Source organism: Varanus komodoensis, unplaced genomic scaffold, assembly GCF_004798865.1.
Source record: "Varanus komodoensis strain SLA01 unplaced genomic scaffold, ASM479886v1 scaffold18_1, whole genome shotgun sequence".
NCBI classification, from domain to species: domain Eukaryota; kingdom Metazoa; phylum Chordata; class Lepidosauria; order Squamata; family Varanidae; genus Varanus; species Varanus komodoensis.
The window spans coordinates 1,606,593-1,620,274 of NW_025335548.1; the positions used below are offsets into that span (position 1 = coordinate 1,606,593).

Sequence of the window (13,682 nt, forward strand, 5' to 3'; positions counted from 1 at the left end):
GTGTTGCAACCTATGAAATTAAAAGCTGATGTGTGTCCAGCTGCCCAGAAAACAAAAGGAAAAAAAGGAAACAGCAGGCCGAAAGCAGTAGGGAGTGCCGCTGGAGGGGACGACAACGAGTGAGGTGTGACAGTTCGAAAGAACTGCTGGACTGGGCCTGGATGGGCTGGGCTTCTGGGATGGCACCGGGCAACTGAAGGCAGCTGCCACTGCTTCTGGCCTGAGGAGGGCAGGACCACAGCCAGAGAGAGCTGTGCTGGTTCAAACAGAACAGAGATGTTTGTTTATAAAGCAAGACTGCCTGCTTTTGTGGGGTACCAGCCCCCAGCTTCATGACAGGAGGCAGCTTGTGCCCATGCAGTGCATGGGTGCTTTGCTGGCATGGCTTGGAGCATTTGGCACTCATGCACAAGGGGGGGGTCTCCTGTTTAACGTTTGCCCACATAAGGCTGGAATCCTAACAAGAAAGAAGCCCCTTGTCCCAAAAGGAGAACTATTGAGAGGCCGCCCTTCCGCATATTCGTCTTCATATATACACATCGAAAATTGTTCATTGATTAGCACAGCTGAGCTAAAAGTCAAACGGTTTCAGAAAGTTCCTAGAACTCCACACATTCCCATGTTGTTTAAAAGCAGTGTGTCCAGATAATGCCCACTCTCCCAAAGCCACAGTAATGCTCTATCCAGGGGATTTGTTTGCAGAGAGAATCAGTATACTACATTACTCATGTTTGTGTGAAAATGAAAGGCCGTTTCCACACAGCAAAAAACTGTGTGCATGTCTCAAGCCAAACAGGGGCAAGAGATAAGAACTCGCTCATTACTAATCTATTAATGCCTTTCTTCTTCTGATGACTTTTAAATGCCAGTGCCTCCTCTTAAGCAATAGCCACTTGCACAACACTTGGAATCACAAGCATGGTCTTGCCATTTACTTTCCCTGCGCACGACTGCAGGGGAGTGGGGGACCCATTGCAAATGTCAACCGGGAGCTCAACATCTCCTGTTCCAGCCTTGCGATGTCTACGGAGCCAAGCAGTTTTCTTGCCTGCCAGGGATTGTTTTACTGTCCTTTTACTGTGCGATTGTCAGGGTTATAATATTATTGTTAATCACTTTGATCATTAACTGTATAGCACTATGCAAAGTTCCCTAACAAATAACCAAACAGACTCCAGCTCCAATCAGCCACAGCCAACGTGGTCAAGTCAAGAAGTAAAAGAGTTGGTAGTCCAACAGCATCTGAAAGGTTAGTGCAGGGATTTCCAATCTGGGGTGACAGCACCCCCAGGGAGTGCGAGATGGGATTTTCATGCGACAAAGAGGAAGACTGCATCATGATTGCCAAAGTTGGTGAATCACATTTTTCAGAAAAAATTCTCCCAATTAAAAATGGTTTATTAATATTTTGGTTCATGTTTGGATTTTCTCTATTGCCAATAAAGACAACATCAAGGAATTACATGAATCCACAGGAAGACTTGTGGATTTCGATCAGCAAGAAAGTTCCTCATGTTGATAAAAGAATGAATGAGAAGCAGGAACAAAGAAGTCATTGAATTTAATGTTCATGATTGGGATTGATTCTACAGTTTTCAATTTTTTCTCAATTGCTCAATTTATATTTGAATTTGATGCACTAAGTAAAGGATAGATTGATAGACAGACAGCTTGGTTTTTTGAATTCAATTTGTTCACCTGCAGTACTTTATGCGGTTCAAAAATTAGAAATTTGACTTCCTCATCTTCATATGGGATATTGCTTTTGTAGTGAGCATGAACATAAACATTTTCTAGGGGCAAGGAACATAGAAAAGGTTGGGAACCACTGCGTTAGTGGTTCCCCACTTTTCCACCAGCGTAAGGCATACAAATGGGGAAAAGGCACAAACAACAACTAAGTGTGAAACATTTGTTTTCCTCCTTTGCTTATCATTCTTCTTCATGGTTCCTGTAGTGGAATAACATTGATTAGCAGACTTCAAATTCAGTCTATTCCTACAGCAGACAAACCTGCTCAGTCCAGAATCAACTAACTAAAAATCATTTATTGAAAGATTATGGCTTCACCAATGCCAATTTATTTTCTTCTGCTCAGCAACCATCAGAAGCATTGAATTCTCCTGCCAGACACAATGAACTTCTGGTTCCTCAGGATTAGTGCATTTATTAGCTGAAGTCGTAACTCATTAGCATGCCACACAATGTAGCATTTTCCAACTGGAGACAGGAAATATTTTTAGGGAGAGCTGAAAGTAGTTTGAGAGAGTTTCGCATGTTATTGTGACCCCACAGATTCCTTTTGGTCCACTGTAACTTTATAATTCACCAATATGGTTGAGCAAAAATGAAAATGAGATGAAGTTATACATTACAAACAGAAAACTCTTTCAGACTGCATTCGGATCCCTGAAGATAATGGGCTGGATCCAGAACTTGATCTATAAACCAAAGGGGTCTTTTCATTCATGGTAAGCATTTCAATCCAGTGGAGTCTTTGATGAATGGAAAGGAAGAGGCAATTTTGACTAGTTCTTCATAATCCTTGCAGGTTCCACACTTGCCTTAGTTGTCACCTCCCACACTGAAGCAGATTTTGCATGTGCAAAGAGGGAACCCAGAGCAATAGCTTCCATCTTCTGTTTGCAGAAGCTAGTATCACCCCCATTGTATAAATGGAAAGTTGTTTGGAAATGTCAGGATCCTACTCACTCTTCTCTATCTACTGCCTTGATTTCTTAACAACATGTTGCAAAATAGCAGGAGTGCTGAATAACTTAGCTGGAGGCCAATTTCCATTTTTGAGAAGTTCTCAGAGGCTTCATTGCAGATGCAAAAAACAGCAGGGCCAAAATACCAAAAATACCAGCATGATCTAGTTTAAAGCTCTGGTTGCCCTAACTAGATAAAATATTTCATTCTTTTAGATGGTTGGAAAAAGCACACAAAAGCTGGGAAAACATCAAACTACCAGTATTCAGGAGAAAGTAGATGGGGACTAAAAGAAAAGGGCATGTTTGCCTAGGGAGCACCAAAAAGCTAAGTTGGTACCCCAGAATGACCAGATGATGTGGAAGCCTAAGATTCTGAGATCCAAAATGATGGCCAATTCTCTGTTGCTTGGTCATCTTGGTTTAGCATCCTGGTGCTAAACCAGGATGACCTATTCCAGATTGCAAGTAGAAGCTGGATAAAGCTTAAACTCAGGCCTTTCAGAGTTTAACCCTAACTATCCCTTTAATAAGAAGTTTTCATTTTCCATATTCTGTTTGAACAACTACTAAATTTATTTATTGTATACTCCACCATATTTCCTGCAGAGAGACCAGGGCACCTTCGATAATTGTCCTCTTCCTTTCCATTTTATCTTCAAAGCAACTCTGTGAAGTAGGCTTGGCTGAGAGTCAGTGACTGGCCCAAAGTTACTAAGTTTCATGGCTGAGTGGGAACTGGAACTTGGATCTCCTGAATCCCAGTCCAACAATAACCGTTATATGACACTGGGTCTCCTGATCAACTGAACAGGAAGCAACAGTTGCTTCCTGTTCAATAGCTGTGACTAGGGCAATTCTGAATCACCCTTAATTAGTCATTTTTTCTTGCATTAGAAGTAGATAAAGCTCTATGTCTCCCTTGAAGCCACAGCAGCTATGTACTCATTTTCAACCATATATTTCAGAATTGCCAATGCAAAATAATAATAATAATGAGCAGTTTCTCTGGGTACAAAAAGGAAACCTATACTTAAAAGCCTCCTCTCCTTGCACAGAGCTAATTAAGGGCTATTTTTAAAAAATGTTACAGCCAATGATTGAAAAGGAAGCAACTAATTAGCCATGTTAGAAGAAAGAGAGCAAAGAGAAAGCTACAAATTAAAAACAGTTGCACAGAAAAACAAGAGCATTGCTCAATGGAACCTTGCCTCTGGGATATATGCCAGAGCTGCAGAGAGAAAATAGCACTACTATTAAGTGGTTTGTGGAACCACCGTTTCTTATCCCATTTTTATCTGAGTGCAGCCTCAACAATGCAAAAGGAGCCTAACATGGGTGCAACTTTCAAAAGAAATCTGGGATATCCCATATTCTCAGAACAAGAAGATAATTCATTTGACATGTGAATATTGTGCTGGATGCCCATCTTGACAAGGATTACCATTTCAAACAAGCTGCATCATTCACTCAGGGTTTCAGTTCCATCTAAAGCAGCCATTGCTACTGACTTCAGTGAGAACTAAGCTTTGGATGGATCAAATCCAAAGTCAGAAAGAGAGCTGCCCATAAAGGAATCTAAAACATTTCAAAACTTATTCCTGCATGACTCCTGAATAATACAAATGGTAATATTGCATTCCTACGGCCCCTGGATCCCCCTGCCAGCTCCTGCAGAAATCTATGTGGCATTTACCTCTCTAACATCAAAGTAGGGAAAAGGAGGTGTGTTGGGGGGAAGGTCCACTGTTCCCCAGACATGCTTCCAGTCCGTCTTGGAATTTATGCCAGCCTTGAAGCAGGCAGAGATTAAATACCTCCTACTGGTTCCAGTGGAATTTAAATGCCAGGGAGGACAACATGAGCAAGAACTAACATTCTTCTCCCACTTCGGATATCTTGGAGACTGTGATACAGGAGTGTTCAGAGGAATAAGTTAGGATTGTTTTACTTGACCATTCTAGATATTAACTTTCCATTTTTAAGAAAACAGGAAACTGTTGCAATAGCGTCGGTTGCACAACCTTTTCTTCCCAAAACACAGCAGACTCAGTTTGCACATCATGATCTGAGGAACTGGAAGGGACATGCAGGAGCCTGTGAATGCACTGCCTACTGCCTGGTCACTACTTTTGTTTTCAGTTAACTCAAGAATGCTCCATTCCAGGGTTGTTTCACAGAATCATAGTAGAGTTGGAAGGGGCCATGAAGGCCATCAGGTCCACCCCCCTGCTGTTGCAGGACACCAAATTACACCATCCCACTCAGATGGCTGTCCTGTTTCTTTCTGAATGTCTCTAGTGTGGGAGATCCCACCATCTCTCTAGGCAGCTGGTTCCACTGTTGTATTGCTGACAGTAAGGATGCTATTCCTGATGTGCAGAGTGAATTTGGGTTGTTGCAGCTTGATTTGATTATTCTGTGTCCTGCACTCTGGTACCAGCAAGCAGAGATTTTGACCTTCCTCTTTGCGACAGCCTTTGAGGTACTTAAAGAGTGATACCACCTCCCCCCTCAGTCTTCTCTTCTCAAGGCTGAACATGCCCAGTTCTCCCAGTTTCTCCTTATAGGGCAGTGTTTCCAAACCCTGGATCATTTTTGTTGCCTTCCTCTGGACCCTAATTTTTCTGCATCTTAAATCTTGGTGCCCAGAACTGAACACAGTACTCCATATAAGGTTTGACTAGTGAGGAGTATAGGGGAACTACTACTTCTCGTGGTTTGGAAGTAATACTTCTAGTAATGCATCCCAAAATAGGATTTGCCCTTTTGGCAGCTGCATTGCACTGTTGGCTCACTTTTAGCCTATTGTCTACAATTAGTCTGAGATTGTTTTTTCCTTTTCAGTTCTGAAAAAGACACCCAAATCAAGAAAATCTAGGCTGTTTAAGTTTTAAACAACCCAAAATTAACCCCAAAACAAATCTGGGTTTCTGAGTTTCTGGGTTCACATGTCACAAAACCCAGGAATGGGGTGTCCCTTGGTTATTAACTGAAAGTGAAAGGGAACCAGCATGCTTCCTCCTGCATCTTTACAAACAAGCCACAGGTAACAAATCATGGATTGTTGATTATGTAAATCAGGTCACTTTCTCTATTTCTTTTAATCAATTCCAAGTTTATATGTGCTTGTTTCCCTGAAAAGGTGACTGTTACCTCTATTAAGTATTTCTAATTTGAAAGCTATTTCACTTTCATGAAATCACATGTCTGAGAATTAATCACTCAGATACTCGTATTATTCCATTTTGTGTATTACACAGTTGACCTTAACTTAGATTTTTGTTTGTATAAACTGCTTATATTACTATCCTTCTTATTAGTGTAAGAATATGATTAATCACATGGTCTATGAAAGCAAGAGAACTCAAATCATGTGTGTCCCGAAGGCAGGAAATGTCATCAGGTTATATATTGCCATAAATATTTGTAGTACTCAGCAGTTTCCAACTGTGCCTGTTGCAATGTGACCTACAATATTAAGTGCCTGGGTGTATACTGCTGAGGAGAAACATGAACATATCAATGACACACCACTGAATTTATCTTTATTATTAAAGATAAATACTGCAGATCAGTATTTGGTCTAGTATCAGTTTCTCTATTTAATATATGCAGCTACTTGTTTACCCTACACCAAGGTATTTTGTTTTCTACGGAGAGACTGCTTTACATTTGACAACCCCACAAGCTCAGTGCATATATAACAGGTGAGGCAAGTCAGACATTGATGGCAAATAGGCCATAAAAGATCACTGTTCACAATGGTGGGAGAAAAACATATGGCAACTCAGCAATCCTCCCCACTACTACTTTTCCAAGCTCAACAACAAATAGGGATTGTCGAGATTCCATGCCTGTCTCATGCCTAGACTGGCGCTTTTATTTCTCCCATGAGCCTGGAAACAAAGAAGAGCCAGGACAGTTGGCTACAGCAGCCTCTTCCTCTCCACTGCCACCCACCCTTGGTAAGCTCACAGGGATAGGAAGGGTTTACCACCTGCAAAGTGGCACTTGGGTGGTAGTAGAGGGCATCCCAACCTGGCGCCTACACCCTGATTGCTGGTGTTATCACGAAGCCACCTTCCCCAACCTACTGCCTTCCAAATGCTTTGGTCCAGAGCTCACATTACCCAAGTACTGATGATGCTTCATGGGGCTGTTAGAAGTTGTAGTCCAAAAGCTTCCAGAGGGCAGCAGGTTGGGGGAGTGTGTGGAGGAGGCTGGAAAAGCAGCTATGGAAAAGTGTTCTCTGTAGTTTGTACCGCTGTCATTTTCTTAGTTTTGCTGCTCTGAGTACATTGTCTTCTCACTAAGTCAAAGCAGGTTACCAATGTAGCAGAACCTTAACTGCCTGGTTAGTCCCTCTGGATTAACAAATATTAATCACAGTACTTCAGCTTAACAGGTTTATGGATTCAGCTATAACTTGCTTTTGCAAAATTCTGCCTAAGAATTAAATAGTCACTGTTATTTTTCAAAGTGCCTGTGTGCTTAAGAAATTGCTGGTGCTACAGAAAAAGTGAGATTTGTTCTGCATTTAGAAGCCAAAGAAAGGCAACCTAGAGTAACACCACTTATTTAAATTCAGCCTCTGAGAGTTGACTATTATTGGCTGAACACTGACCCATGGCTTTTGCAGGGGACCACTCCCACAATCAGATCTGCATTGCAGTCATGGAAGGAATATGATTTATTCTCCCTACCCTGTTCATCACTGGAACTTTGAAGAGGCAGAAAGGACATATTTACATCTCCCTAGTTTTGATCTTCAGAGCAAATATTTTAAAATTAAATGTGATCAAAGAATACAATACTGTCTTATTAAAGTCCTCTCATTAATAACCATATTCACATTGCAGATTTATATAAGGCAGAAAGGGACTTAGGCAGAACAAAGTTATTGCAACCTGGGTTTGTTTTACTTTAATACAGCCTGAACATTCCTCAGCCCCCACCATTCCAGCCCTCCCCCACCCCCAAACATATGCATACATTTTATGGTTCATTCCAGTAAATACATTAGACAGGTGGAACTGAATATTATATTATAGCAGCAAAGTAAACGTTGAAATAAACACATCGTCCTGTATTATACCAACATTGTTGTTACATGGGTAGATATAAAGCTAACATATTTAGAATGCGATTATAACCATCTCTTCTCTGCTTGCCTCCACTTAATTTCATCTGAAAAGAAAAATACATTCTTATGAAAACAGAGAAGAAATCCGCTGTTCTATATTTAGTAACAGGGTGTATTATTGAAGATGCATGACATTTTCAGCAACCACATCTGTCTTATGGACATGAACTGCAACATACCTTTGAGTGCAGCAGTGGCTATTTTGCAACATAGGATCCAGCTGCTAGCATATGCAATGAAGAAACCTATTACACAAAGACAGAAACATTTTTAATGTGAATTTCACCAAAACAAACAAACCCATATAAAACACAATTTTCTACTGAAAACAAAATACATCTCTTACAATAGCTGTGCATGAAATATTGTATATGTCCAGTAATATATGCAGGTATATGATTACACAGCTATTAGTAAAAATAGTTACATATAAACTTCAGAAAAGACAGACCAAATATCCACATATTTATCTCTCTGCAGGTGGCATCTAAATACCATCTGTTCATATGCTGAAAGCATTGCTATATCTTAAATGCACTATATTATAGCAGGCTGAGGTACATCTTTCCAGTGTTATCAGTCTTTTACTGCCAAAATGCATGGAAAATCTACTTGTGTTGTTGCCCTTGGGGTAAGTTCCCTGCATCAGGTAAATTATTTAAAAGAACATGTGCATCACTAAATATTAAAGATCATTCTAAGTTTATTAGTTTATTTATTTTTATATTTATAACCCACTTTTCTCCTACTGTGGAATTCAAGATGGCAACCCATGATGGTCTCCCCTCCAAGCTCAGGCCAGACCCAGACTGGCTTTGCTTCAACCTAGTGATGCCCTTATGTGCCTTTAGACCATGATCTGTATTATGTACTGTGGTCATCTGTTCTATAAACACCATTCCAAAAAATGTCACCACTGAGCATTACCATAACATGTGGGTTAGTGAAGCATGATTGATATAACACCTCCAAGAGCTTGCCAACTTAGACAAACCTTTATTAATGGTTTCTTTCCAACAGACAGGAAATAAAGCTTCCACTTGAAGATCCATAGTACCCTCTGATGGAGATGCAAAAAAAAAGTTCTAATAATAAGGCAAAATACAAGAATCCAGCTCCCTGTTTTATTTGCATTTAAGACATAGTGTATCATACCCGTTCACAAATATAACTGACCAGGCTCAATCAATACTTCCAATATCAAAGGGGAATCACAGGCGTAAAAAGAGGTAGAACCAAACCTAGATTCTAACAAATGTTACAACTATATAAAGATTGCCATTCAGCTGAAGCAGGCAAATTGTATTTGGCACACAGAGTCAAAGCTAACAGAAACACATCATCTGTACCCTCTAATTGGTTCAAAGCAAAAATTAACATGCCCGTCCAAATCTACCACATGAACCTTATTTTTTATCATTTTAAAAACCTGGATCCCCCCCATAAAGTCAATTAAGCATGAGAAAATAAGTAAACCCATAAATTACAAGATGTCAATCGTCTCTGCCTGCTTGATTATAGGAAGGCGCCCTATTATTTCAGTGTGTCAAAAAGCTGGAGACAGGATACAGTCATCAGGATTCCAAAACTGACTGAGGGCAATCTAATCTAAGTGGGAAAGAGCACATTTTTGAACTAGTTAGCAAACAGACAGGCAGTGTTGCCTAGGGGTGAGAGTGTTGGACTAGGACTTGGGAAATACAGGTTTTAGTCCCAGTAAAACTCACTGGCTGACTCTGGGCCAGTCATGGACTCTTTCTCTCTAATCTACATCTCAGCATTGTTGTTGTGAAGATAAACTAGAGAAGAGCAGAATCTTGTAAGCCACATTATGTTAATCAAAAATGAAAGATGAAGTATAAATGAAAAGCAACAATAGAAAATAAGTCCTATGATATAAGGCAAGACCTGGGAAGCTAAACCCACCTTCTTAAATTGATAGCTACATCTTTTTCAAAGCAATTTGTGGTGCACAGGAACCCCCAGAATTTTGCAAACCAAAGCATTACACTTTTGAAAATAGTTACCAGGTATAAAGATGAAATTGCACATAAAGCAATAACAATCACAGGTATAATATTCATCTTGTGCAATAATCTTGCCCCCACAGCTTCAGCTTAAGAGATACCCACCTGCCTAAATCCTGTAAGATCTCATTAATCAATGTACTCCAATTTAGTGTGATCATTTTAGACATATCTCTGGGAATAAGTATTCCTATACAGGTACCAAACTCTGAGCACCATTAGAACTGTCAATGAACTAATGCATTGTGAGCTATAGTATCCCCAAACAGCAGACAAATCTCCAAGAGTATTAATCACCTGCATCAAGGCTAGAACCCATGACCAGAGTTTTGAGATAAACAATCAAAGAATGTCAGCTTAAAGAATAAATCTGAACTCTAAACAATCTTATATGAATCTAATAGCACATACCAATAAATATCAATGAAGAAAGTAGACATCCCTGTCTAATACCTCTCCCAAGTATAAAATAATCCAAGAAAAAAAATGTTGACCCATTTAAAATTTTTGCAGAAAAGCCAAAGATTCTTTAAATTTTAAAACTAGTTTTTCATCTAAATCACAACAAAAAATAACAATAAAACACATAAAATTAAACATATATTTAAAATTATACAAGGCCCGCCCCTGCCTCGCCACATGCACATGCCTGACCCCCCCACCCCCCGGCCTGGCCCGCATCCCTGCCTGCACCGCCTTGGCAGCCGGCACCAAATTCGGGGTTTTTCACAATTTGCAGGTGCTCTAGGAACACAACCACCATGAATTTTGGGGGACTACTGTACCAATCTCACAAGTGATAATCATATTTTACTTTCCAGCTCTTAGTTATGATTAATCACACAGCAGTTTATTAAATTTGTTATTAATTCCTTATTGTTTAATTTATTGTTGTAAGCCGCCCCGAGGCTTCGGCGAATGGGGCGGCATAAAAATGTTTTAATAAATAAATAAATTATCCCAATTCCATTATTTCCTATCAAATATTGAAAGTAATGCAATCTCAGCGCATGCTTCAGTATTTAAAATTAGTATTTTACTACTCTCTTTAAAAACCTTTCCATAACTTCCTTGTACCCACTTTGCAACCACATTTCCAACCTAAGTTGGAATCAATTCAGCTCCACTGGCATTAGGTACTATTGTCATGCAATTTCACATTTTTTTCCGTTATTCCTACTGACCTACATTTTAATATTCTCTTCATCCAAATATTTTCCCCAATCTTCATTACTAATGTTCTTTCTCAGATATGTGCCCCATGTTGCTTTAAGTGAATTGCATGGATCCTGCTCTTCCAACCAATAACTTATACATTTTGCTTACTATCCCTTTCATCAACATATTCTTGTTTTTCCTTTTCTATAATCATATCTTCTAATTTTGTATAATCCCGGCATCTACTCTTTTTCTTTATCCATTCTCTAGTCCAACATTCTAATTGAATCACATTATATCAAGGTATTTTCTCCTTTCCTAACAGTGCTTTTATCTCCCCATTTTTATTCATTTTCTTTAGCCAATCTTTTAATCCAATTATATATTCTTTAATAATTTCCCTGAAATCTCTCTCAAATTTAATGGGAACCATTAAATAATTGAATAATTGGACATAATGGTGAGATTGATGGCATCAATTTTTCCTTATACTTATTCCATATTTGCAATATATTTTTAAGGAAAGCATTCTCTACCTTTTTAATAATATATTATCATATTTTTTAAAAAGTCTATCAAGGATCCTTGCAAATATCTAATTTTAGCTGTATTACCTTATTGGGTTGTAATATAACATCCAGTATATGCCCCACGTCAAAGTTTCTCAACACAACAAAGGCAAATTTCCAATCAATTTTGTTCAAGACCCTTTTTTGGGATCCCTCCTCATACACCAAAAAAGGCAGCCTACCCTGTTCTACCAGTACTTAAAGCAATCACAGTACAAGATAACTAATATAATACTGTTAGCTCCTTGTCTTTTTTTAAAATAAACCTCACCTCGCCTGAGTGAACCAATTTTGTAATAACTTGCTGCAATCAAATGGCCAAAATTACTATTAATATTTTATTATTTCCTTAACAGAATAGGTCAAACATTAGCACAATAAATATGATCCTTACCAGGCTTTCGAATCAAAGTGATATAAACGGCATTCAACAATACAGAAAGAAATCCCAATTCAAAAATGTAAGTATAAAGATGATGATGCCTTGGAACCAAAATGCTGGAAATGTTTCATGCCATTCGGTTGGAAGCCCATCCATTCCGGTATTCACATCTGAAATTGCTTAGAATTTCCCCAATATGTAGGGGAGCCAGGAGAAACCACCACTGCACGGAATCTAACCTTAAAATTTGTGCTGGGGGAAAAAAAACGGCATCTTGCTCTGATATTTCTTTACTCATGCTTTCCATACACAAAATTCAGTGTAAAAAATTAACAAATTGAATTTATATCTTTGGGTGAACCGTTTATCAAATTACTTTCATACTTAATGATAGAAATAACACTGAAATGTTTTTGCTGCTTAGGGTGATGTCCCAAAACCTTAATAGGATGCTTATTCATTTATTTATTTAGTCAAAACTTTTATATGCAGTCACCACATGCCTCGGCATCCCGGGACGGCTCACAGCCATAGTTCCCCATTTTCTCAGTATGCCTGCTTTAAGTCGGTTGAGGCAAACACCATCTGCTGTGAAAGGATATTACTTGATTCCTATTTTACATTCTGCAACTCTTGGAAAAGTTGTACAGTTCAAGAAGTGACAAACTGGGTTATATGAAATTCCATCTTCTTGATGAGAGATACAGTATTTTTTAAAATTTTGTTCATATATAAAGCATAACTAATAACTTGGCTCAGTTATTGGCCTCCCACTCAATGGAACATGAATCAGCTGCAGCCTCATTAATTTTAAAATGTTTTATATTTTATCAAATATTCTTTCTTAAATGTATCAACACTGCAAGATGAAACACTGAGAGTGCTGTGGTGATTACAGCGTTGGCCCGCGGACCTGGGTTTTAGGCCCCACTCAGCCATGAAACTCACTGGATGACTCTGGGCCAGCCAGTTACTCTCAACCTACCCTACTTTACAGGTTGTTGTGGCGAAGATAAAATGTGGTGGAGGGCTGTGGAAGCCACCTTAGGGTCTGTACAAAAGAAGAAAGGTGGGATATAAATGTAGTGCAATAAGAAGACTCCAAAATACGCAATTCACCTTTCTAATGATAGCACATTTGAGGTTTTGTTATGTCCAACTTATAAATCAACACATGCAAATAAAAAGGGACTTTAAAAAGTAAGATAATCTACACTGCAATCCTAGATGTATCTCCTTGGAAGAAGGCACTACTGGGTTCAATGAAAGTTACTCCCAGGTGTGTGCAGGACTGTACCCCTTTCCACTAATGCCTAACACCCTTGAAAAGGAATGGGTGTTGGAGCTTAGGCTTGCAGAACGGTAGTCCTTGGCAGTCCAGCACAGAAGCTGATTCTTCCCCTCTGCTGCCCCAGCAAGCCTCAACTCTTGTAAGCTTTAGCATCCCTTCATCCCACGCAATTACAGCAAGCTATTCTGCAGGGGGAAGTGGGCAGGACAATTTCATAATTCTCTTGCTGACTTTTCAAAAATCCCACATGCTTTTCTACTTGCATCTTCCATACAACATCTTAGTTCTCTGGGACTGGGAAAACACAATTAAGCCCTTAATGAAGTTCTTCAAGTCTCAACTGTAACTAGAGAGTTAAAGAAGTCACTTGGCCATGAGGCTACCCTTCCTCTCTAGCA

The 13,682-nt window shown here is 39.3% G+C and overlaps 1 long non-coding RNA gene across 1 annotated transcript; it reads right to left on the reverse strand.

Moving 5' to 3' along the window:
- Positions 1-7,742: 7,742 nt before the first annotated feature.
- LOC123021853 lies at positions 7,743-8,989 on the reverse strand. The gene is made up of 3 exons (XR_006414417.1): positions 8,852-8,989; positions 8,037-8,102; positions 7,743-7,901 (listed from the first exon to the last, which is right to left on the reverse strand). It is a non-coding gene; the product is annotated as an uncharacterized LOC123021853 (long non-coding RNA).
- Positions 8,990-13,682: the final 4,693 nt, after the last annotated feature.